The sequence below is a fragment of the Hippopotamus amphibius genome, chromosome 1, assembly GCF_030028045.1.
Source record: "Hippopotamus amphibius kiboko isolate mHipAmp2 chromosome 1, mHipAmp2.hap2, whole genome shotgun sequence".
In the NCBI taxonomy this organism is placed as follows: Eukaryota; Metazoa; Chordata; class Mammalia; order Artiodactyla; family Hippopotamidae; genus Hippopotamus; species Hippopotamus amphibius.
The window spans coordinates 182,055,686-182,082,409 of record NC_080186.1 but is presented as its reverse complement, the minus strand read 5'-3'; the positions used below and the strand labels follow the sequence as shown (position 1 = coordinate 182,082,409).

The window sequence follows — 26,724 nt, the reverse complement described above, 5'->3', positions numbered from 1 at the left end:
TATCGCTACATTTTTCTGAAATTAATGATTTCTTTATTGGCTTTGTTCCTGTCCTTGACACATAAAAAGTTACTCATTAGACTGGCTTGATTTACTCAGAGCAATATCAGTTCGACTTGGGGTGGAGAGAACACCATTTACTAAGTTACCCACTTCCTAGAGTGTTCATTTGTTTTTAATGTGAAATCCTACCCTTGAAATTAATAACTATTTCCAAACACCCTGAAGATATGCTTCCTTAAGGCTAATGAGAGTACGTTCCAGGAAATTATGGATTTGTTTAAATGTCTCTACCACGTAGTGACTTGATTCCTTACACAGGTGACTTTAAGTCACTTTAAGTCACTGCACAGAAACACTTTAAGTCCCGTCCACGGAGATTTAGGTGGGCAGATCCAGATGAACTATTTTGGTGGTCGTAGCTGTTTTTAAAAATGCCTCACGTCTCCTTCAGTGTAAAGAAAAACCAGCAAGTTGGTGTTTGGAATACAGGTACACCCTCCCTCATTTGCAGTTACAAAATAAAAACAAGAAAAACTCCCTTCCATCCCAAAAACCAAGCGTTTTTTTTTCCTATTCATTTGGTGACAGACCATGCCTACAGTGGCATAACATTTTATTCCTCTTAGGATAAATATTTATACATTTCACTGCACAAACACTCATGGGTTTGATTACTGGATGTTGCCCACACTGGGAGATAGGTCCCATGTTACCTTTCTAAAATCTGAAAAATTTTAAATTTTGAAACAATCTGTTCCAAAGGCTTTGAAAAAAGAGACTCTGGAATTATATTCTCTTGTTCCTGAAGAGATTTAAAAACAGGATAAAAAACGAGGGAAAAGGAGACCCTTTAGAGCAGAATCCCCAACACCGGTTTTGCTAAAGCCCAGGAGCTCTCTCATTATCCCTTGTGTATTGTGAGATTCTCATAGAATTAAAAGAATGTAATCTGATTTCATTTTTTAAAAAATATGTATCCTATTATACTTTGCTTGCAAGAATAATTCAGAGATTAGGAACTGCTGATGGAGTCATCTACTCTTAATTTCCTCTATTCTGTGCACATAATGACAGGCTTCCAGGCTCCTATCCATACAAGGGACTGACAAGAGCAGGCTTCCGTAAGATAAGTGATGCTCACAAAGCAGAGGTGATCTTGGTTGAGAGGGTCTCCAAGGCTCTCGTGAGTGAGCGGTTACATCCGGCAGTAGCAGAAGGCGATCGCCTCACCAGGCACAGCAGCCCTTGCCTGGATGTGGATTTTCTTCCCATTGAACAGCCAGCTGCCGGCAGTTCAGCACTCCTTCCTGTCTCTAGGTTAAATGGATAGACTTCACGGGCTTTTTTGTGCAGTTGGTGGTGGTTTCTCCAAAGGAATGTTCATAATGTCTGCAGCCTATAATCTTGCTCTCCCCCATGGAATGACCTTTGTAATGACCACATAATGACCCTCTCACCAATCCCTGTCATCAGAGGGAATTGTGGGCTGGCAGTGTCTATCCTTTGCATTGTTATATGTACCTGCCTTTAATTTTCAATTACCTGCGATTTTCTTTTCACGGAGAACACCAGTCGGTTGAAGGATCCATTAATACAATGAAGAATCTGAATTTCAAGACTATTTTGGGAGGACAGCTATTATCTTGGGCAACGGGCAGGGTGGCAGAGGAGGAAAGCACACTCTCTTCCCCTCTTGTCTGAGGGGCTCTTCCACAAACCGTCCCTCTCCTTTCTTCCTCACAAAAGGGGTACTGGCATGAGGCACAATGCTAATCAGTCCTAACTCTGGGATAAAATGGAAGCAAATGGTTAACAGCAGATAACCTGGACATCAGGTTAATTGCTGCAGTGCAAAGTATCTGGAGGGAAAACAGCCCATGGCCATCAGCAATTAGCCTATGAATCTAAAAATAAATAAATAAACCACAATTCCCATAATTAATAGCACAGCAGACAATCCGTATAATTACCATTTCTGTGAGAGAGACCAGAATCAGGGGGGAAAGTGAAATTATTCAATAAGCTTGAGTGTGACAGGCAGAAACCAAATTAAAGCGCTGAGGGTTAGACAAAAGGGATGGGATAAATCAGAGAGAGCGTGAGTGTGTGACCTGTGCCCAGCTCAGCAGGCGTGCCCGGGCGGCTGCTCACCCCAGGAGCCCTGCACGCACAGGCCCACCTTTCCGGGGAGGAAGTGGAGGCACAGGAAATGCATAAATGGCTCTGAAAGCTCCTCATCCCCTTATTATTGGAAAGTACAGAGGTCCATCTGGGTCACCCAGGCTTTCACTGGTGAGAATTCTACGTTCTGAGCAGTGAGATGGAAAAAACACAGCTATGGAATACAGGGAGAGGGGATAATGCGTGAACCTCTTCTTGAAAGGGAGATTCCCCGGGTTCACGTTGAATCGCTAAAAGACTAAGGCAGAATAATTCTCTACGCAAATAGCAATATTCTTCCTGTTCAGTTAACATTGTCTTCATCTTTCCACAGAGTAAAGACAGAAAAGTCATTCTGAAGTGTTAGACGAGAATAGGCAGACGTGCTCCTCGAATATTTATTTAATAATCAGCCCTTTCCAGCAGCACTAAGACGGGCAAGAAAGGCTGAGTCTCCAGAATCTTCAGTGAGGAGGGAGCAAGGTGCTGTAGGGCACGAGGGCAAGGTTACCTCCATTGGGGCACAGCTTCCCCATCTGAAAGTGAGGGACATACGGACGCCTCCTCCTCCTCTCTCACACAGAAGGTATATTTGAAGGTTGAGAGTCGTTACTAGTAATTTTTCCATGTTTTGCAAGTACTTTTACTCCAAGAGAGCATTGCTTCTGTACATCATAGATTATTTCTTTAATGTTTTGGGAGTTACCAGTAAGAATATGAGACATGAGAAAATATCATACAAGCGTGTAGGCATTGAAAATAAAATAAGAAGCTGCCTTTGTTGGTGGTTCACCTTGACTCATTCTGTAATCCATTCATTCACTCAAGAGTCTAATAAGAGCGAGCAAAGCACAGTGCTGGGACGGTGGGGGAGACCCAGGTCACCGGTCAGTCATGGGTTCTGCCCTTGAGGAGTCCCCAGACCGAGGGAGGAGATAGTACCCGAGCAGCTATAACAAAGTATTGATGGAAAGCATGTAAACATAAAAGGAAGTACAAGAGTTCCTAGGACTGAGAGAGAACATCCAGGTATTGATTCTACAACCAAAACACGTGGCAAATCTGTCCTCTTCTCTGTGTGCTACCTATGATCATCTCACCTGCCATCAGCTCCTGCCTGGACTAGTGCAGTGGCTTCCTCATGAATCTCCCTGCTTCCACTTGGCCCTCCGTCCATTTACTCTCCATGCAGCAACCGATGGTCTTTGAACAACATAGATCTGATCATGTCCTCCCCTGCATAAAATTCTCTAGTGGTTTCTTACTGCATTTACAACAAAGTTTCACTCTCTACCCTGGACGCGGAGGGCTTTACCTACCTCCCTGACCCCATCTTGTTCCATCCCACCATTGCCCACTCTGCTCCAACCTCTAGCTTGGGTTTCCACAAACGCACAGCTCTCATTCCTGCCTTACGGACCTGCCGCCCCCTGCTCTCGGAATGGTCCTCCCCCCGCCCCACTCTCCTTGTAGCTGGCTCACTTTTGTCCCTCAGAACTCAGTTAAAATGCCATGTTCTTGACCAGGCCTTCCCTGACCCTGCAAACAGCGCAGTGTCTTTTCTTTCATCACTTTATTCTACATTTCTGTAATGGACTTGTCCCTGATTGAGATTTCCACACTTATATTCTCATTTGTTTTTGTCTGTCCCTCCCCTCCATTAGAATGTAAGCTTGGTATGGGCAAGTTTGTCTTGTTAGTACTGCATCTCCACGTTCTGGAACAGTGAACTCCCAACAAAGATTCATTGAATAATAAATAAATGGTAGTCCCAGGAGGAGCATCAGAACAATTTCTGACAGATCAGTGTCAAAAACAAAGAAAAGTGGAGATGCAAGGGGCAAGGATAGGTATTTTCAGATATCTGAAGAAAAACCTGGAAGACAGTTATGAGGGTGGAACTAAGATCAGTGGGCAGAAATTATGAGAGAATTTCTGCTCAAAATAAGGAGGAACTTTCTAGTAGTCCCAGTAACACAAACATGGACTGGCCCCCTGAGGGGCCGGGAGGCCAGAGGAGTGCTGGGGTGGAAGGAGTATTGTCCATGGGAGTCAGACATCGGATGTGGGGCTGGACTAGACAGTGTTTAAGGTCCCCGTGGAGAACGTGATTGCCTGTGATTCTTGGATCCTCTGACAAGTCTTTCCTCCCACGTACTGAGGAAGCACTGCTTATAGCGGGAAACCACAGATGGTCCAGCGAAATCCTGCTGTTGACTCAAGCTCTCTAGGTGAAATAATGTACCCGCAATCAAAGGATCAAAGAAGAAATCCTCGGGCTTTGGTCAAGCCTCATTCATTCAAGATCCCAGTCTGACCAGTTTGTAGAGGCTATAGGTCATTAGCCAAAAAGGACATGCAAGGAGAGATGGTCACAACCTAATGAGCGTTATGGTCAATGACGAGAAGCCTTGCGGGCTGGGAACATAGCGTGTGCACGCTGCCCTGCGGCTTCCCGTCTCTGCAAGGCTTACAGAAGTTCTTGACGTGTGGGATACAGAGTTAAGCTCTGGTGTGTGGCCTTCCTGGGGATGCATGTCATCCACTGGCTTGTTACTAAGGCTCAATTGCCAATGACGTACAGACCCCAAGAGATGATTTAACTCCACTCTTGTCTCAGATCCCTTACCCGTGACTCATAACTTTCTCCTGACACCAGAGCAGCTGGGCCAGCCAGCTGGAGAGAAGACATACAGATGTTGCTGGCTGGAGTTGGAGGGGGCTGTGGGCCTCTCATCTGCAGTCAGCCCAGAATGCGTCGGTGGGGTACAGAGTGGGCTGTTTCCCTCTTTGCAGACAAGATGTGGGTGGAGATGTCAGCTCTGTCATGGGCCATCTCGCATCCTTCAACACATATGTGTCTTCGAGCAGAAAACACTGCAGCTCCTCCTCTTCTGCAACTCAGAGACGTTTTATTCCTTTGGGGAATATTAGATCCTTGAGCCAATCCATCTGGAGAAGGTATGAGAGATAGTACTCTGGCCAGAACGTACCACCCACCCAGATGTCTGGACTTAAAACATCTCAAATTAAAGAATGTGTGAAAGGATGAGAAGATAGAAGAGGGGGTGGAGGTGGGGGGCAAGGAAGAGACGATCGTTGTTTCCGAGAAAAGGATTTAGGACAAAGACATAAAATTAGATGAGTTGATTATACACCAGAAAAATACGAAATATATATGTGTGAAATCCTCATTAGAAATGGCTTGCTTAGGCAACGTTTTGTACACTGAAAGCACTTGTTAAACATTTGTTGATATTGATCCAAGTGGCTTTGAGTATTTTTAAATATCAGTACATTGAGTGCTACAGTGATTGTAAAAGGGGCAAATTTGTAAATGAAAATAGAAACACAAGTCAGGACTGATTTTTTTACATTGTTGTGACTATTTCAGTTCTGTTACATATGCAGCTACTCACAGTGTTTGTCTCTGAGGGAGAAGGGCTGGGGGTCAGATATGGGAAGAAACTCACTTTTTATGCTGTACCCTTTTATGTTTTTTTTGAATTTTTTTCTTATGTGTGTGTTTCATTTTTGGAACAAAACAAAACTAGTTATTTTTTTAATCTGTGTCTCCAGAGGCAAACCTGGAATGCAGGCCTGCTGCTACCTGCCAATTCCCACAGTTTTCCCTGGGATCCCGTCCCTTCACAGTATATTCAGCCAGTGGTAGTGTTCTAGAATACAGAATGAGGGTGAGGGACGTTTATCGGCATTGTAGTGTCAGTAGTGGTAACCGCATCTGTGACCCAGATGAATATATACAGTGGCTGGCAGTTCACACAACACCATAAACCCGCCTGCATGCCACGTGAATGGCTGCCTAATTTATTAGCTTTCAAGTAAAAATGTAACCAGCTCAGAAAGGCAGGACATGATGAAGTCAAATACAGAGACTCAGATGAGCTCCAAGCAAATACCCGTCATATTTAAAATTTTATTTTCCATGAGCAAGATTACAGGGGTGTGTATGGGAATTTATTTTTCCTCCACTTGCAGGTTCATATCTGGGTAGGCTCCTGTCCCCATGTTCTCTGGCATCATCGCCCTTTCTTGGCATTCACTTCCAAAGTGAACTCTGAAGCAAGAAGGCCAAAGGCTGCTTCTGAAGCATCCCCAAAGGACACCCAACTTTTTAGAAGTGGAATGAGTGTTTTCTGGGAATGGGTACCTTAGACTCTCCCAGAATGACTTCTCCCAGAGAAGAGAGGTCACGGATTAGAGAAAGAACAAGACTTCATCAAGAAGAGCCATGAGGGTTGAGTGGAGAGGTTCCTGGAATATGGTGGGTGACGAGTGTCCATCACCCTTATCCCAGCACCCCTCCCCAGGAGGTGAGTTACAAGGGGCAGGCTCCTCCTCGCTCTTCTTCTCACCTGCTTACTCAGCAAGCACTGAGCTAGGTGCTGAGGTGGGGACAAAGGCTTGTTTCTTCCTTCCTCGGTTCCCCTTCTCCCAAGAGCCCATTACAACCACTGTGAGTTGCTTCTCCTGCTGGGTGGGTCACATTATGCTCCTCTTCTTGGGGCTCTAGATCTCTCACTGGGGTAGGAGACAGTAGTTTCTGATTCAAATTTCAACTCCAACTTGAACGTGGGAGGCAAGTGTTGCCCACTGGAACGTGCATGTTCTCTTTTCCACACTCCACTAGTACCTGCTGCCCTGCGCATAGCTATATGCGAAAATAGACCAAACTGTGGGCACAGACCAGTGGTTTCCAAACTTGCCTGCACGTTGCAGGCACCTGGAGAGCTTCGAACGTTAAGGATGCCCGTGTCCCACGCCCAGAGATTGGGACTGAATTGGCCTGCGGGGTGTGAGCTGTGCTTTGGAAATTTCAGTAGATCCCCAGGTGATTCAAGCCAGCAGACAAGTTTGGGAACTGCTGATATAAACACAAATTGTATCCAAATTACAATCCTAATCCCTTTCATTTCAATGCCTTCAGCTACAGCCAGGGATAATTAATCACGATTCAAAAAACTTGTATTTGTGCCAGCCACATGGAGTGGCTTTTGAAACATCCAGGTTTATTTCGTGCCCACCCAACCCTCATGCCAAACCACTAGCAAAATGTGATTTAATCCGTTAAAAATCACAGGGAGCCCCGCAGAAACGTCTTTCCCAGCATGGGGCTTGCAAAGTATTTTTAGTGTAAACACAGACAATAGGTATGTTCTCTTCTATGACAGAGTTGAAATAAAGCAGATCTAATTAACCCACCCAGATGCTGTGCAGCAGAGGCCACGTGAACGCTGCGTTAGGAGGCCTATCTTGCAGCCTTATCAGAACGGCTTTTCTCTTCGACAGTGCCCTGGTAACCTGGGAAATATAAATTTTGATTACTGATTGCTGCATTGTTAGTAACTGACTATATATCATCAGGAGCTGGTCACCAGTGTCAGCCCAGACTTAATTATCTCCGCTGAAGAGAAAGTAACCCCCTGAAAGAACTGTTTTCCAATTAAAGCAGCATAGAATATGTGATTTGTCTCTCTGGTGATATCCAATTCATACCCCTTTTCATGTTATTTGTATTGTCTTCTTTTCCTCATTACAAGCTCAGAGTTGTGCATCTTGGGCTCCCTAACAAGAAACACATAAATATCAAGAGGGCAGCTGTCAGACTTTTGAAAAAAATCACGGTCACCACCAAAAACACAACAGTTATTACAGAGTTTCCACTAGCAAATGCTACAGCTAAGGTTAAAGACAGCTTTCAGCATATCCACTTATTTTCACAGGTTCCCAACCTCAATAGTATGAGCATATGGTTACTTGTACACACACACACACACACACTCACATACTTAATTTTTAGAAGATATCCTTTAGGGGTCATATATTCTATTCTTTGTCGTCGCTATTGTTTCAGTGACAAGGACAGCATTTTTAGACTAGTACAAGAAAAAATATTTTGGGTGAAAACCTAGGCAGTACTATCTCTTTAACTCTTCATCTTCCTTATCTTGTTCGCTTTTACTGATGTTAGTTTGTTATTTATTCCCACTGAATGCCCACTTGTCTATAATGTCTGCCCACTTGTTCTATCCCAGGATTTGTCTCTCTGTGACTAACTCCACCCTGACCACGGGTTTCAGAAAAGATTTACTGAGCATGTACTGTGTGCCAGGCGCACTGAGGACTCCTCTGCTTTCAGGTATATTCTAGTGGGTTTCCAGCCCATTCCTTCCATTAATGACTATGTGGCCTTGGGTTGGCTGTTTAATCTCTGTAAGCCTCTGGTTCCGTAAAGTGGGACAGTGATGCTTTCTCTTCATCCGGTTGTTATTTAGGACTAAAAGCCTCTGGCCCCAGAAGAGCTGTTTAATATATGCTTCCATTTTCTTCTCTGTCCCCTTTGTGCTTGGGGTTGGCATTTGGAAACTCCAGGTATCTTCATGTTTCCGCATTTTGAATTTTGTATACTGTGCTTATGCATCACTTGTTTCCTAAAAATACTTCCTCATTGCAGTTTCAATCTTTCCCTTTCCCAGAAACTTCCCAACCACACATAACCTCCTGTGTCTTGCCTTGGAGCTGCCCACATTTTGATTTACTTCCGCACTGCTGCCATTCTGAGAAGACGGTAACTGCAATTTGGTGCTTAACCAAAATGTCATGGAGGTTTAAATTACTTCTTTGGGGGAGGGAGTGCTGTACTTTTTTGATGCATTTTTTTCCAGGGCCATGTCATTATAAAAAGGAGGACTAGCCTATGGTCACTGGTATCAGTCATTATCTGCTAGGCTCATAACCCTCTTCCCAGCTACTTTACAAACACCTCAAAGGAAGGAGCCCTTTTATAACAGACAATACACTGAGCATTTGTTGTCCATATTGATGAGCAAGGTCCTGTCTCAGGCACTGTGGACAGTGCAGAGATGAGGGATGGCTGATGTACAAGAAAGAACTTGGGAAGGAAGCAGCATTAAGAACCTTTCTGGCATCTTCTCACCTAACATTCCTCGGTGAGTGCCCTGCCCTAGTGCCTTGGTTTTCCTGCCGGTGCCCAGGACTAAGAATATATACCAGGGTTTTAATGAACTGCTCCTCACAATAGGATGAGAACGTCTCAACAAGTCAACTGAACTGGCCATTATTGGTTTTTCTTTTGCTTTCTTCTCTCCTTTCCGTCCTTTGTATCTGTCTTGCACTGCTCTTCCCTCCACTAGGGGTGTTTTTTTTCCCCCAATGGTTTCCTCATTGTCCACCCCCTCCCCTGCCAAGCCCACTTCTCTATCCCATTCTTTTTTCTGCCTTGGGAATTCCTACTCTTCCCTTAAGAGGCTCTTCACACATCGCCTCCTCTGTGAGGTCTTTCCTGATCCCCACTGACAGTTACTCACTAATGTCTCTCTCTTCCACATGAAAGAGTTCCATCATAACAATCAAACTGACATTATCTGTTTACTGATCTGCCCACACCACTAGACAGTGAACCTGGCAAGGGCTAATGATATAACAAAGGTTTGATGGGTAAATAAATGGATCAACGAATGAGTCGATTGAATACACAATCTCTATCCCCAGAGGGTTTACAATTTATGGGGGAGACAGATACGTCAATAACAAACTGCAAAGTAAAGTACAAATACAAATGTACTATAAGGAAAATGCCACACATTTTGAGTTCTTCCAGAAAGGCTTAGATTTACTAGCTTAGTTCACTTCATAATGGATTGGAGCCATGAAGGAGTTACTATAGATTGCACCCGACCTTTTTTAAAGGCCTTAGTGCTAGCTGGCCTCAGAAACCCTATTGTGTATACATGCCCTGGTAACACACAGCAGCAGACTAACACAGCCTTGGCCTTTCTATTTACAAATACAGGCTCTTGAAATATACATGAAATGTAAGATGCTGATATTCGCACAGTGACACGAACACCTCCATATTCTATGAAATTCCTGACCTAGTTACACTGCTGAAAGCATAGCTTAAGTGCATGTAATGCCCAGCACGTGAAAGAAATTGTTATCTTGAGAAAAGTAAATTTTGCATTCCCCAAGTTCTGTATTATTAAATCTGTGATCTTAATATTGCATTAGAGTAGATACTTTATTCAATTATATGGACAATGAAATAAGAAATGAGAAAGAGGTAGCTGGCCCAGGTTCCCCTGGGTGTGAAAAGATGATATTTATTTTATCTACTCCTGACAATGAAGTTTAAATTATTATATAAAGCTCCTACCAGCAAAATATCGACTCAAACAGAGGTTAATTCTTCACAGTCATACTTGGCTTTCAACATTTTGTCACCAGAACTAAGCAGTTGAACATTTCTGCCCTAAAAATGGGTGGAGTTGAGTCTTCCAGTATGCTGGATCAAGACTATTGAACGTGGCCAAAAGATGACTATTGCCAAATTAAACAAATAGATTTGGGGCTTGCTAAGTAAAATAAACTGCTTCTAAGGAGCCAATGCATGCAAATATACGAGATGTTTTTCTATATGGAGGGAAATATTTCTCACGAAAGTACTTTCAGAAAGTGGCTTTTTATATACCCAGTAGGCCATGAAAAAGTGAAAGTATAAATGAGATTGGAGGAGGAATTTTCCACCTTTCTCCTGTGAGCTGATGCTGTAGCTCTGTGCTAGGAGAAAGGGGCAGGGAACATGGGCTGTTTCATCTGTCCTTGTCAACCAGTTGGTTCTAATGAAGTCTAATGATTAGTCTTAGTCTGTTAACTGCATGGCGTGAAACTTGGTAAGAACTTCCAGTTAAAAGTCAACCCTGAAACCACAAAACCTTAGATAAGATTAAAATTTAACATCCAAACAGCTCTCAACTCATCTAACAGGCTGAAATCCAACGCGTGTCATTAATTTAATAATACTCAAGTCTAAATACCACAAAGCAAAAGCTTATTAAAAATCAGCAACTTGGAGAACCAAAAAAGGGAGGGGGAGGAAAATGTGGATTTTTCTTTAATTAACAACTTCTTGCAGGATGTAAGTTGCAGATACCATTTCCTTTAGGCCCTATCATTTAAGTGAATCTAGCTGGAAAGCACTTTACCCTCTCCAGGACCACTAGAGGTTAAACACCTAATCAACAAATGTGTAGCCATTTTCCTGCTTCCCTTTCCTTTCTTCATTTCCTTTCTTAACAATTGGATACTATTCTTAAGTGATTAACATAGCTCATGATCTCTTTCTCATTTTCCAACTCTATCCTTTGAAACCAAAAGTGAATAACAAGTCTTCTTAAACTTCCTGCCATGGTTCTCGCTTGCTGACGGCTGTGACGCCGATTTCTGGAAATGCCCAATTAAGGGAAAGTGCACCTACCTAGACCCCTGTACCAGGCTGATCCGACCGTCTCCCACTTCAACCCCATCCTCGTTTGCCTTTATAGTATTGAGCTGATACTGCAGATGCAGCTGATTACCAGGAAAGCCAGGTCAGGTAAATTAACTTAATGAAACAGATGACTCTCTATGTAAGTATACCTTTGAAACTGACTAGGCTCAAATATCCACTCAGCTAATGAGCCTGCCATAGGACCCTGGCAGAGGTGTAATCCTTCTGCCACTAAAAGCCTTCTCACAGCCTTGCATCCTGTCTTTCTGTCTGAAAACTAGGCAGGAGCTTTACAGCTGCCAAACTTCCAAAATGCAAACAGCAGCAGTTGCCTATCTAAGCTGTGATTGATGGTGCACAAAAATACACGGCTACTTCATAGATATTCTGGCTGGCAACAAATGAAGGATCTAAACCATTGTGCTAGGCAGATAGCCAGTCTATTGTGGGGGGCTGCTGTGTCTCTATAATTATATCCAGCCTGGTAATCATCCATTGGTTTCACCGCTGTGAGTGGCTGGTACCCTGGGACTTCAATTTCATTGTCCCCCTCCACCAGATAATGCCTGACCCTGTGTCACTTTGACTGTGAAACACACTGAAGGAGACAAATGAGTTTTTCTCTATGTTAAATTAACTAATGGATTCTGATTGTGAAACTGGCATCATAATAATAAACCAAGGCTCTGCTGTACTGGGTGGACATGTAGACAGTCTCTAAGGGTGTTACTAACTTCGGGGATTAAAACAAAACAACAAAAACAAAAAAGAATCTGGTGAGTGTGAATATAAAGAACCTATTTAGTGTGAATAGTGATTAATGAAATACTTTATATTTCAACCCGTTATTTTGGTATCTGGAGACGCATCTGAAAGAGAGCTGTTGTATGGCCTAAACCTAGGGATTAGGTGAGCCATTTTAAACAGCATTTCCCCCTGTTCTTCCAGTGCGTTTGTTTCCCTAATCACCAGGGGGCTGTAATTCAATATGGCTGCACATTCATTTGCGCTAAATGTAAATCTTGAATATCTTACAATGAAAATAATCACTGTTTTCATTGCTTTCATTCTAATATAAAAGACCCTATTGCTTCCAGTAACTGGTAAAGGACATTATAATCTGTCCAGTAGGATAACTGTACAGATTCCAATGTTGTAGCTGTATAGACACTCCCTGTTACGCATGGTCTTAATTTTTAATATGTATTTTTCATTGAATTCACTAAAATATTATGGGTTGCATTTTCATGCTGCTGAAAAGATAAATGTCCTTTCCCATGTTCCCATCACAAGTCTGTGTTTTCTGGGAGGTGAAAAAATTATAACTTCGCTATCCCATGCCATATTAAGAGTAAAATTTGGCAATTTAGATGTGAATTTGTTTCCAAAAAGAAACAATCTGGTAAGTTTTTGTTTTTTAGAGGAAAAAATATTTTAGAAGCTTAACTTATTTTAAAAGAAGACTCATACTGATTTTTTTTAAAAAGATAAAATTGTACATAATTTTATTTAAAAACCTTTGGACTTCTGAAGAGTAAAAAAACCCATATTAATCTAAGACCTTTACCTTTAGGAACAGGATACTGAAAATGCAGCAGTTGTAGAATCTTTCTTAATCAGTGACCAAAAATACTTGTTTACCTTTATTGTAGGTGGTATAGTTTCAGAAGGGTTCCCTCTGCACAAGAGTAATTTATTTTTGCAAAATAATAACATTTAATGCATTTACCATGCATCAGGCTTGGCACTCTTTGTATGTAATGACTCATTTAATCCTCACAACATCTCCAGACACATGCTATATTATTATCCCCATCTTATAGGTCAGGAGACTTCCCAAGGTCACACACTAGTAAGCTGAGGAGCAAGGATTTGAATCCTGGGCAAGCTGACTCCAAAGTCTGTTCTTAATTACTGTTGTATACTGTTCTCTAATCATGGTCATTTCCTAAATCTTAAATTCATTAAACATTTAATAAGTGCCTATTAATCTAAGTGCAAGGCACTGTACTGGAGGTTGGGGGTTAGACCCTTCCGGTCTAGAGTGGAGAAAAGGGGGGACAAAGTTTTAGAAAAACAATTTTTCCTACAATTTTGTGGGTCAGATGGACATGACTCAATGACTGTAATTTGCTATTATAAATCCTGCCTTTTCCAGTTGGCATTTCCGGTTTGGGGAACTGTGGGACCCAGAGGCTAGTGTCGAGGCACTTGAGTCCCTTGGGATGGTATACCTGTGTAAAGGCCTACTTTGCCACTGGAGATATTTACAGGATTACCCTTCTAAAGGCACCCGCAACCTGGTGGTAACATTGTGGTGCCTTGTTAATTTCCCTCAAATTCTAGTGGACATCGGTCACAATGCCTTTGGATCCGGTTGCCTTGAAACCACTGGCTCTTAGCACTCTGTCACACATAAGCCAATTGTTAAAGTGTCATTAGCAGAGACCCAGACAGAGATGACAGGTGTAAACAGTTTATAATTTACAAAGTGCGAGATCGGGTTTCTCCACACCCTCTGCCAACATCTCACAAGCACCTTAGCTTGGCCCTGTATATGCACTGTACACATTTTTACAAGACTGTTTTTAAATAAATCTTATGTCACACCTATTTAGTAACCTTTTGGCCATTCTTTGACTGTTCATGCAAACTATGCAAAGCTATTGGTTAATTCTGAAGTTAACATTTCAAAATGCCCTGTCAACTAAATAAACACATGTGCCTTGGAATACTCTGAATGGACTGTCTTTCTACTCTGTGCTGTGGATTTCCTCCTTTTTTTTTTTTTCCTGTTTTGAACCTGTGGTGTTCTTATGCGTTGGAGATGGCAGGTTTTAAATGGCTAGCCTTTAAAGCGACTGTCTGTTGTTGCTCTGTGCACAGATGTTGGATTTCTGATGCCTTTTTAGTCGGTCCTACTTAGCTGCCTTGTGCATTTTTCAGTGCTGACATGTCTCAGTAAAACTTTGACTAACTGGAATACTTGGGGGAGGGGGGTTCTGGTTGAATGGTTTCCTGGTTAAACTGAAAGTTATTTAGAAAGCTCTTGTTATTGAAAATCTTTCCAAAGTACATCAGCACACTTTTCTCTGGAGTGAGGCAGCTCTGCTGGAGAAAAATTGTACATAGCTGTTTGGAAGGGCTGCAAAACAAATTTAGCAACGCTGCTAACTGCTCTCCCGTCCTTACTTGAAAGCAGCCCCTCTCTGGATTGGTGAGGCAGTTCAGATTGCAGACACTTACTACCCTCTTCAAAACCTCTTTCCCTGCCTAGGTGGAGGCCCCACTTCCCATCGGGGGCACACCACCAAGGCCAGGTGGCCACTAGCCCCCTCTTGCCCTTCCTCACACACCTCCAGGCTTCCCTCTCTGGTCTCCACTTGCCTGCAAGACTCACCCATCCTTCACTTTGTTCCAGATTCATTCTCTCCACCCTCCCCAAGGAGGCTGCCCATCTCTTTGCCCCTTCTCTGGAAGTTTCATTCTCTCCGAACCCACTGACGTACCCGTTAACATGCCTGTCTCCCTACTCCAAACAAACCTTTCTCTCCATCTGTCCTTCCCTTGAAAGTCTTAACCTTCACTGCCAGACGGCTCGCCAAGGTTGGTACAGCTCCAGCTTGCATTTACCTCCCGGCCTCCATCCGCTCCCCAGCGACCTGTTTCTCCTCACCTGTAACCCCACCAGAGCTGCTCTCGCAAAAGCCGTCAGGGACTAACTCCGGAATCCAATGGCTTTATCTCAGCAAGCTGTGTTGATTCTTCCTACATGCAGCTAGAATTCCTTCCCTTCTCTCCACCTGTGCTGCCATCCGTGTTCTGCTGACAGTGTGTGGAGTATGAGTAAGGTCGTGTCAGTCCCTTCACTGCTTCCACTGCACTTAGAACAAAATACAGACTTCCTGAACCCACAGGCCGGCACGCTCAGCTCCTGAGAGCCCTGCCCCCTCTTTCACCACATGCCACCCAAGCCAGCTCTGGGGTCCTCAGATATTCTAGAGCTGCCTCTTGCCTGGAGCTGTTTTCACCCGTGGTTCCCTCTAGCGAGAGAGCCCTCCCCCCCGGCCCTGCTGGCTGGCTCCTCCTCCTCCTGCAGGCCTTAGTTCAGATACTACCTCCTCTGAGACCTTCTGTGACCAAACCATCTATGTGGGTTCCTGACACCCCCTCCTCAGCACAATGCTCTTTTTCACGCAGCCCCATTCTTTCCCTCTGTGCTTCTGACCACAGGCTGTTGTGGGCAGTGTACTCATTTGTTCACTGGTTAGGTTATCTTTTGTGCCCACTAGGCTCTGAGCTCGTGAGTCCTTGGATCACGTCCTTTTTATTCACCACTAGACACCCAGTGCTGTGCCCGCGTTGGGCGCCTAGTTATTGGGATGAACAAATGAAGACTTTCTGCTCTTACAACGTAGGACCTTTCTAGGTTATAGAAACCTAACCAGAGATATAACTCAATAAAGAGCAACTGAAAAAATTCACATTTTCAGCTTTCTAGACTTTGAAATGCCTTACTCATCTTTATCTATACGTAAATCAGGCCACTCAGCCAGGAAGGGACAAGCACTCAGCATCATACACGTACACATGCTGCTACAAGGAGGCGAGAGTCTAAAGAAAAGCACAGACATTGTGTTGAGAGCAGGCACTAGGGTGGCCTGAAGGAAGGAAGGAGGGCAGCGTGGTGGCAGGACGGCTGCTAGCACAAAGGAGAGGCGAGTGGAGCACAAAGGAGAAGGGAGCTGGACGGTGGGGGTGATGTTCCCTGGCCGGGTGACTGACGTTGGACCAAGTAATAAGGTTGTTGACCTGGCCGGGAAAGGGAAGCTGGGGAGCACGTGGGATGCAGAACCACACATCTGCACAAATGCAAAGTTGCCTTTGCAACGGCGAGAGAGAGAGGACAGGAAGGATTTGGGTGGAGATGAATAGAAACTGCAGTGACGCGCAAAAGCTCGCGGCATAAGGAGGCTGTTGTGAACACATATGAGTGAGCAGCAGGAATTCTGTGATAGACACGTGATCTTTGGATTTTGAACAAGATGAAACTGTGATCCAGGTAATATTAGTTATCCTGACTCTGTTTCCAATCAGAAACACAGGTCGTTGGGTTGATGATGTTTCGAGTATCAGATGGGAATGTGAACTGCAGGAATAAAAGCTGGCATCAACCTGAGGGAGATAATGAGAGCAGCCCATCAGCTGGGGCTCAGCTGGAGCCACAGAACATTCCCGTGCATACTGACCTCCTGCTCGGCCGGTGCGGGGCCACATACCCTGAAAAGCCAGGCTGAAGCTGAGCTGAGGGAGAAGTTGGAAATACGCAGCACCTTTCAATAAATGTTCAGGCTTTAAACAAGTCATGTTATAACTATAGGAGTGGAGCTTCTGCTTAAGACTCCTCCTATAAATGATTTTGTAAAACAGGTTACACCCACTCCCCTCGATTTTTCTCCAATTCAGATTTTCCTATACTAAGACTGTTGACAGCAGGGGACTTCCGTATCATTCCAAAGCAAGAACATACGGTACTCATTTTGCATGGCCCTTTAGTTTTTAGGCATTAAAAAAAAACTGTTGAAAAATTAAATGCCAGTACTAAATAACTCAATTAACTCTATCCTATATGTCCCAAAGGAAATGATTTTAAATAAAGATGCCCATCTGGCTTTTAGTTCTCCCAGCCCTGTCTACCTGCGTGGAACAGTCTATTTCCTCTGCATAGACAGGTTCTCCGGAATCATCAGTTAGAAAACACACCTTAGGCAGCGTGGGGAAGCAGCAGGCAGCACCAGCAAATTTGCCTTCCTCTTCCTCCACCCCCCTATTGGAATTACATTCCTTTTCTTGTATTATTTTAAGAGTGATTGGAATTTAATTTTAGTTAGGAAGAGCTGAGCCCATTGTTTACTTACAAACAAACAAAAGAGTCCTCTCCCCGGCACTAGAAGCTCTGCTTGGCTGGTTTTAAACAGATGAGGCTAGCAGATATTTACCATCAGCTTGGTGAAGAAAGAGACATTGTCCTAAGGAGCCAGAGTCCTGGGAACTCAGTTCACACAGTGATGCACTGCTAACTGGGCGTGGACTATGACCAATCAAAGTCTCACTGTACATTTCACGGAGGTGGGACCAAAACAGGAAAGAAAAAGTCGCCAAGTGTCAGCATGTTGGGAAGACATGGTTGCAATAAAATTGTGAAACAAACGCTGGCTGGCAGACAACAATCAACAACAAATGGCAAAATGCTTACTGGGGTTTGACCAAGAAAAAGGACCCCAGTATTCTGAGGTCACTGGCAAAAATCCCAGGTCCTGCAACTCCTGAAGAGCTCCCTGAGCAGTGTTTCCTTCAGGTACTGCATTGTCGGCAGCGAGATGTTCTCAGCAGTCAAGGAACAGCTGCACAATGCAAGCGGCCTCTGAATGGTCCAAGGGCTTTTTAGTCAGGCCTCATGCAATTTAAAAAAACAAAAAAGTCACACAAAAAACCACCAAAACTGGTGTTCTTTTGTGCTTTACAAAGGCAGTACTTTTCCGGCTCCAAGTTCAAGACTCATGGGCTATTAGGAGAGGCAAGATAGACAATGTATTAGCATGTGTGAAAAAGAACAGGCGTTCCTAAAAATCAAGTCCATAATAAGAGCAGCCCAGTATTTGGAACATCTGCCTGTCCAGAAGCAGCTCTAGCAGCCGTTGGAAGGTAAGTATTTTGATTCCTGTGCTTTTGATGAAAATCTTTTGGCAACAGTCTTACACACACACACACACACTCACTCACTCAGAGACCTGTCTCGATAGGAAACTACAGCATGTAGTCATAATAAATGCATTCCTTTTGTATGATAATAGAAGGCAGAATCACAGAAAAGTTAGAGCTAAGAAAACATCTAATCCGGTCCCTCCGCCTGCAGAGAAGAAGCCTTCTTCCGGAAGAACGGGCTTCTGGAGAGGTTAAATGGCTTGGCCAGAGACACAGAGATACTTCACAAAGAAACTTTCACATGCCTTGCGTGTGAGACAGTGTTCAGGGGTCAGTGGAGACCAGATCATGGATTTTGCCATCAGTTCAGTCTGAGCTCGGATGCCTAGCACTGCTCATTTCCAGTTGTGTGACCTAGGGAAATATGCTTTTACTCCAGAATCTCAACTAATTTAACTAAAAAATGGGGATCATGGTAACAAGTGCCTTTAGGGTTGCTGCACAGATTAAGTGAACAAATAGCAGGCATTAAAAAAATACTGGTTGCTGTGATTGTTGCTATTGTTAATAGTTGTATTTTCACCTTCTTGGAAATTTTAGTACATTTAGAAAAAATAACAGGGAAGATATTTAAAAGAAAACCCACAAGAGTATATGAGTTAGCATATGGGAAATAAATGCAGGCAGGTCACAAAAGCAGCATGTTTAATTGCTTTCTCTGCTCTTAAAAAACTTAGGTCAGAGGCTCTGTAGGAATAACAACCTGCTGTCTTCACACGAGTATCTTTCCTCTTATCCATCTACTTAGGCTCAGTGGTTTGAGGGTTTATTTCCCAGTGTTAGTAATAGGTATTTGTTGACTCTTTAAAAACATTTTACCTTCCTAAAATAACTTACTGCTAAGCATTTTCATTTATTTTCCTGATGACGGGTGGATATCGGAAGTAATGAACTTGGATGGCCAGGATGCAATGCCGCTTACTGTCCTGAGATAGTCAGCCTCACACATGTGGAGCCACCCAGGCTGTTGGGATAATGAATGACTTTCAGGTCCTTCAAATTCCAAGTTTTCCAAAGCTCTTCTAACACAATCATTTTGCATGAGTTCGCTGGATAGTTCTGTTCAGAGGAGCAGAATTTCATAGTGCTTTTGCTCTCAACAACAGTTAGTAATATTTTTGTCTGTTATCTTATTTAACCTGTTGTGTATATGTTAGACTATACTTAATAGCTGTTTTTCATGTACTTATATTAACTTGGAGTTGGTAGTGTTTTTTGATGGAAGTCATTCATAACAACCAAGAAAATATCATTTTCAATTGTATGTTCTGTAACTAGGCAAATTTTTCTTCATTATATATAAAGTGCAATTTTAAACAGCTACACCTTTTCCTTACATACCACAACCCAACACCCCAACTTATGGAAGTTAGAACAAGTGGCATTTCCTTCTTCAGCACTAGACAGCTTTTTACAGTGGGGTTTTAGCTGTGATGATCTGGGCAAGCATTATGTGGTAGTTCGCTTCCTGACGCTGGAGGCAATACTGGGTGCTTTTTGTAGTTTTTGGTTTTCTTCCTGGAGTATATGTCACATATTCCTAATTCTAAGAGCGTTAAAGATCTGTGAACTGTGGAGTGTGCACACAGTCTGACATGCTATGAAAAGCATTCTCCTGGTTTTGCAATCGAAGAACAAAACAAATCATTGATAGTCCTTACTTGTAAGAATCGTCTTGCCCCTGCAGCTGTGCTGGGCAATGCCCAGAGCTGCCATCCGTACTCTTAGGTTATACGCCAGAAAATGGCTCCAAGTATTCTAATGTGGTAACCTTGTACCTTTCACTACAGTACATTTCCATAATTCCTCAAATGCTGACTTGTGTGGCCTTTCTTTAACTTGTGCCTGATTAATTCCCCTCAAATTTCACATAAACATAAAACTGATGGATTTCTCTTCAGTAACTTGATTTTCACTGCTAGAATTAACACCATTTCCGTGAATAGTAGATGTTCAGATTAAATGATTTACAGGTCTTTGAAGTCTAGATACTTTATATTTTAGTTTTTATTTTACTTCTGTCCTGGAATTTCTTAACCTCTTGGTTTTTATATAAAAATTTAATTCTTTAGGTCATTGGTCCCATCAGCTGTTCTTTCTGATGTATCTTAAACTAGCATTAGCTATAGAACGTATTATATTGCTTTGGTGAATTTTTAGTTTGTTGAGTAAGTGTTCTTGAAAATTTTCTGATCTCATTGATTGTTCTTTTTAGTCTTCTTTCCATTAACAGTTCATTTCATCACATTCATTTTCTTGTGCTAAACTGTATTTTTACAAAACTTTTTTTCTTATATTGTAACTTCTTGGTTAGGTAAAAGATGGATCTTTTTTATATGCTTAGGCTGATATAACTTCAGATTTACTTTTATATGCTTGGGTTGACTTACTTCAGATAAGGAGACAGGATCCAAATACTCTTTTCAGGGCATGAAGTTATTGTAACACTATATTATATATATATATATAGTTTGTTTTTTTAACTTGGAAAAGTATCCATTATCATTCTTTTGATTCACCATCAGTTCAAATGCCACTTGTAAAGTACGTGAGTGAAAAATTATTATGGTAAATGCAGGCCAAACTGGATTCTGTCGTCACCACAGACTGCAACACGCAGACCACTTCCTGCCCTGTGCCCTCCATCATGCCTGGATAAACTCCTGCTTCAGGTGTTCACAAAGACCCCCTAATTTCAGGCTGTAGCTCTGTTTCAAGCCACTTCTACTAGAAGAGGCTGGCCCCTTGTTATTCCCTGAAACAGAGAAGAGATGAACTCCCCCGTCTTTGCCACAGGTCACTCTAACGTCTCCCTGTCAGAACCGTGATGTGGCAAGACAAGGGGGTGAGGCATGAGGGTGCACGAGAGTTCTGTCCCACGCTTCCCCGTTTGCGTGTAATCAGGCATCCCTCATATTTCAGAGACCGATGTGTGTATGCACATGTTACATGCCTAATATTGAGAGAGAGAGAGAGAGAAAAACAAACTTAGCCCAAGCTAACATTTTTCACTTGTGTCTTCCCTGGCAGTTTATTCTCATCTGACTGGCACCCATACCAGCCAACAACTTCTCCTTCATGTCAGCATCTTTTGGCATTTAGACGACAGCATATTTCTGCATGGGTGCATGCAGACAGGAAAACGTCTTGTGTAAATAATATTTTCATTAGCAGCACTGAACTGATGTTAAAGCTCTTGATCCATCCCAAGACAATGACATTCACAAGCATGATAATAGGAAGATGACAACGTAAATGGCTTACGGTGGAGATTGTTGTGCCCCCCTTGATCCTAACTGGGGCAGGATAGAGGAGTCACATCTGGATCACGTCTTTCTCAAGCTCTAAATGCTTGATAACATTCATGTGGATCAGCGTTGGTGGGTGGTGCGGGTGGAGGGTGAACACAAAAACAGTTGAATCATGTGCTGGCCTGGCTGCGCAGAATGCTAATTAGTGATGATCACTGTGTCCAGTGCGTGTTAAATATTCAAAATAAGAATCCAAATTCATACCACAGGTCTTTGATGTAAACCTGTTGTGTTTGTTTTCAGAAGTCCTATTATGAGTATTGTGTGTGGGGGAGGGGGAGGTAGAGTCACCAAAATTATTATTATTTAAGTTTTAAATGATAACTAGTATTCAGGGACATTTGAAAGCAACATTCTTAAAAGGTAGCAAGCCTAGACTGATGTGACCAAACAATGGGTTAACTGCTGTGCATGATCTTACGCTAAGAGGCCACCCACACAAGTTCATCCTGTCAGTACCAAGCTCACTTTGTTGTCATTGCAAGTTCAAATGCTAATTAATAGTTAGAGGAACTTGGTAACATCTTACACATGAATGGGTTTCTAGGGCAGAAGAAACCTTAAGCTTTTTAAGATGCGTTCTTTATCCAGCTTCTCATGTGCAGAAACACATGTTGTATCTTGGGAAACGCCCACTCCATTTCTTCCCTATGTTTTCTGAAAATTCAGTCCCTGCTGCTGGGAGGGTAGCCTGGAGAGCCATCAAAAACTGAGTCTCTTTATATTTCATCTTTATTTGAGATACAGGAGTTTCTGTGGGATTTTTTTAGGAGACTTTGGATAGAGTTTGACATCATCATTTCTTATATCCTTTATCATTGTTCTTTGCTAACCAAAAATGGTGTTAAGGTCTAGGAACCATGCATCTAATCCACTACCATAACTGACCAGTATTCTGGTGTTTGTGTAAGTCTGAAATCTAGACACTTCTTTGAGAAATAAAATATTTTCTAAAGCACAGCATTTCCTCTTTGTTGCTCTGTTGTGTTTTATTTCTTCCCAAGAGATGCCTCCCCAACCTCTTTACATAAAGATACTATTTTAGTAGCCTTTTTAAAGGACCCTGACTGTCTCTTTGTCTTTCATTAACAGGGTTAAGGAAATATTTATTTTCTCCCCTCTCGTTTACTTTAGACTACAGGGAATTTAAAAGCAATATCCATCTATACATCTACTGTATCAAAGAAACTAAAAAAAAAAAAATTTTTTTTTTTTCAAAGGCAAATAACACACTCTACTGGATGCCAAAAGGATTTGGATTTCTTTGAAGGTGAAGTTTGGCCGTTTGCACATACTAGTGATCAGGCCAAACTTATAGGGTTTAGCATCATTTTAAAACTTTGCATAAAGCTGGTTCCTGTGTCATGCTTGGAGAAACAGGAAGCGTCTGTGGCTGCATGCTCCGAGGAGCAAGGAAGTGAGGGCACCAGAGCCTCTTCTGTTGGTTCATTTCTCCATCTCTTCACTCTTCTAGGCTAGCAACCGCTTCCTTTATTCCGGAGGCTGCTGCTTCAACACCACTTGAACCTTTTCCCTGATATTTTTTGTCGTGTTGAAGAGAGCCTCATTTTCCATTTGTAACATTGAGATTCTATGAATGTCGGTCTGTTTGAATGCTCATAAAGCCCAAGCAGCATATCATCAGGTTGAAGCTTTTCCCCCCTAAGCTCTGAAAATACTAGCTTTTCTCTTTTAAAGTGATGTCAATTTCATTTTTCAACTACTGGGGTCATGATTGGTTTTTCGGTTTTGGCTATACCTGCGTTCCTTTAAGCCACGGAAGTGGTGCCTTTCTATTGCATACCTAATTAAATTTCACTTAATGTTTTTGGAAAGACTTTAGAAATTAACCGTGGTTCAGTAAACCCTCCCCCCCCCCCTCAGTGCCCTCCTGTGCATGGAGCCTGAGAGCCAGGTAAGCCAGGTCAGGAGAGGTTTGCTCCCGCTTCGAACCCCTCCACTCTCACCTTTTCTCAGATCGTCTTTGCAGCTGCAGATGTGTCTCAGTCTTTTGTTTTTCTCTTGATCTAGTTTCTGCTGAAAATACCTTTTTTTCCCTAGAATAATTCTCATTCCTCTTCAACCCTAATAGGCTCTACTGTAGAAATACTATAGAAATACCCTCTAACCTAAAAACAAAACTTCCTTAACCTCTAGACTTATTAACCTTTTAAATAAGGCCCAAAACTTCACTTTCTAATTCCGCATGGTCAAGACTGGCCAACATGTGCTAATTTTTTGATCTTTTCCCAAAGTTTATAATCCTACTAATTTCCTGGCTTTGCAGGGCTGTTGCACCCAGATTAGGCAGCAGAGATACCACTCCCACATACTGACATGAATTTGTGCTGGAAGAAGAAAAAAGAAAGTAAATGGGACAATATGATAAGGCAAACAGATGTGTTTAGATACTGCAGTTAAGCCGCCGTGCTCTTGGTCGAGTCTCCAGTGTGGTCAGATCCATGCCTAACTAACCCTTTTTACATCTGTGGTAGACTACATAGGTTCTCTCTTCTCCTTTGATTGTCATTAAATTCTTTAACCTTTTAGGCAGCTCTTAAAATACATTTGGCTGGTCTTTGATTATATGACAGTCAGTATTCTCTGCTGTACTTCTCATGCAGATTAAATGGGCCTTGGTAGAGATAAGAAAAAAAGAATTCTCTTTGCTCCCCCATATTTCCAAGAAATTACTTGTCTACTGGAAAAGCTGGGAACGGACTTCAGTCCTTCTTTCAGCAGCATATTTACACTTCTGTTTTATTACTGCTGAAGGCATTCCTTCTAACCTCTGTCACTAGGGGTGGCCCCTCCTTATGAGAGTTGATTTCTGAGATCACTAAGGAATCTCCTTTCCAACCCTCCTTCCCGAGCGTGGGATCAGACACAGACTAGGACACGGATGCAGTTTGCAGTTTCCTTGTGTACTTCCTGGGAGAGCTCTCCCGTGACTCTCAGAATGGATTCTGCCTGCCAAACAGGACTGAGATAATGACATCAAAATGCTATAAGGACAAAAAAAAAACAGATTTGCAATTACTGTGATATCACCATTCCTAGTCAATATTTCTCTAGCTTTTAGACTTTGGCATAAAAGGTGAAGTGGCAAGGGTTTATCTGCAGCCTCACCCTCCGCTGTTACAGGAAACTGTGAGAGGCTTATTCACATACTATCTATTGGGCTTGCTCTGGCCCAGAGTAGGAAAGTAAGAGACAAGGGTCAATCTAGTCTCTCAGTGTCCATTCAGATGTGGTGACAGTCTGCTCTGAAGAGGAGCACCTTTTATCTTGCCATCTTTACAGTCCCATCCAGTTCTGCCATCCGTCAAAATCGTGGAGGTGATGGCAGAAATCCTCATTTGCCTTAGGATCAGGGAACCCAGTGCGAGCTATCCTGGTTGGCTATTATGATGATGAAGATTGTCTTTAAAGGGCTGTAAAGCATTTTGGAAGCAGGAAGTTTTAATAAAATGATGTCATTTCAGTAATAAGTACATGCTGGAAACCAAGGGCAGAGTCTTGTTTCCTAGAGTCAAAGCTCTGAAACCTGGGGACAGCCATAATCCTAAAGGCCACTGAGATTAGTGTCTCTTTTCTTATCACCCGGCACTCTGACCTCACTTCTGTTTGCCCATGTGGGCTTGGGGCGATTAGACAAATATGGGGCCCTCATGACTCCACAGGTACAAGCGTGTCAAGGTCCAAGTTAATGACTTCCCTGAGACATTCTGCTTTACAAAATCTTGAAAGATAAAACTACCGACAAATATCATCACATCTCTACAATACAGTTAGCTAGCAAGCTAAAAATTTTTTGTTCCACTTTTTTCTATGACAACCCCCCTTTTGCACCCCATATTCTATGTGTCCTCATAGCTCATGTCCGTGAATCCTTTCAACCAGAGCCTCTCCAACATTACTGGGTACCACAGTCATCTTGTTACAATACAGACTCACCTGCGGTCAGTCTGGTGGGGGGCCTGAGCATTTGCATTTCTAATAAGCTCGCGGGGGACCCTAATGCTAAAGGTCAGTGGGCCACACTTCCAGGAGCAAGGCTATAGATCACCTGTCAACTGGATCATAGGCCTGGAAGTAGGTGATGTCTGGGAGCTCTTCCCTGCAGCCAGAAGACTGTCCAGATTGCCTGGAAAGCCCTCATACCATTACCCAGATCCTTATCCTGACCCCTTCCAGTGAGCATAACAGCACAAGGGGGAGTGAAAGAGATTTCAAAACTCAGGCTCAGAAAACTATCCCTAGTCCACCCATTTTCCCTGATTCCATCTCCCCGCACGTTAGCCGTTCCCACCTCTTTTTACTGCTCATCATTAGTCTGAGCAAACACAAGCTTCAGCCTGATAAGCAACCAACTGACTTTTCCATAAATATAGGTTCTCATGAAAAACAAAAAGAAAAGGGAACAGAATGGAGAGGTGTTAGATGTTCAATTTATTTTTGGTTCTAAACCTATTTTTTCCCTGAGGCTTATTGCCTGATTTCCATTAAGTCATCCTGTTTGCTCTCTGCCTTTGCATCAGTTTTTCCTGCTACTCTATAAAGACATTAAAAGGATTCTGAAAAAAAACCTGTTAGCCTTAAAAAAAAGTCTATCCTTTTTATTCTAGTGGCATTAAAGAAATGGACATGTGTACCAAGTGTCCTAAAGAGATACAGCTTTGATGTGGCTGAAAAATCTCACATTCCATTTTATGGAAATATTTGCTTTGATCCTTTACTTCCAGGTCATCCCAATTGGGTTCCCAGCTGAGGCATCCAGTGTGCTAAACCTTCGAAATACATTCACACTATATTTGTATTTGTTTATTTTTCAATATTCAAACATGAAATTAACTCCTAAGAGTTAACTCCTAAAATGCCAGCCAATCCGGGATGTATGTTATCAGAAATGAGTGGTTTTTATGTATTCTTAAGGTGGAAGGGATGTTTTAAAAGCATTTTTTCTCATTACTTAACTATTTAATTAGTATTCTCTTAAGTAATGTACTGATAAAGAAAAGGCCTTTGTTTTCTCTCTTAAGGAAGCCCCTAGAAGAGAAGTGTTTATTTCATAACAGTATTACTAAGAGGCCAGCATGCAGGCTGGCTGATAATGTCTTTGGATCTAAACCAGAGGAGGAAATCCAGTGATGTAAACTCCTGTACATCTGATAT

At 42.6% G+C, this 26,724-nt stretch overlaps 1 protein-coding gene across 4 annotated transcripts in view; it reads right to left on the bottom strand.

The window, feature by feature from the left end:
• SEMA6A (semaphorin 6A) overlaps nt 1–26,724 on the bottom strand; it is a 121,941-nt gene that overhangs the window by 68,570 nt on the left and 26,647 nt on the right. The window contains exon 1 of one of the 4 annotated variants that reach the window (XM_057736965.1): nt 17,392–17,494. The exons of the other annotated variants lie outside the window; for them this stretch is intronic. The gene's annotated coding sequence lies outside the window, so the exon portion shown is untranslated. Of the gene's footprint in view, nt 1–17,391; nt 17,495–26,724 lie in introns of those variants that run through there. 4 annotated transcript variants of the gene reach the window in all.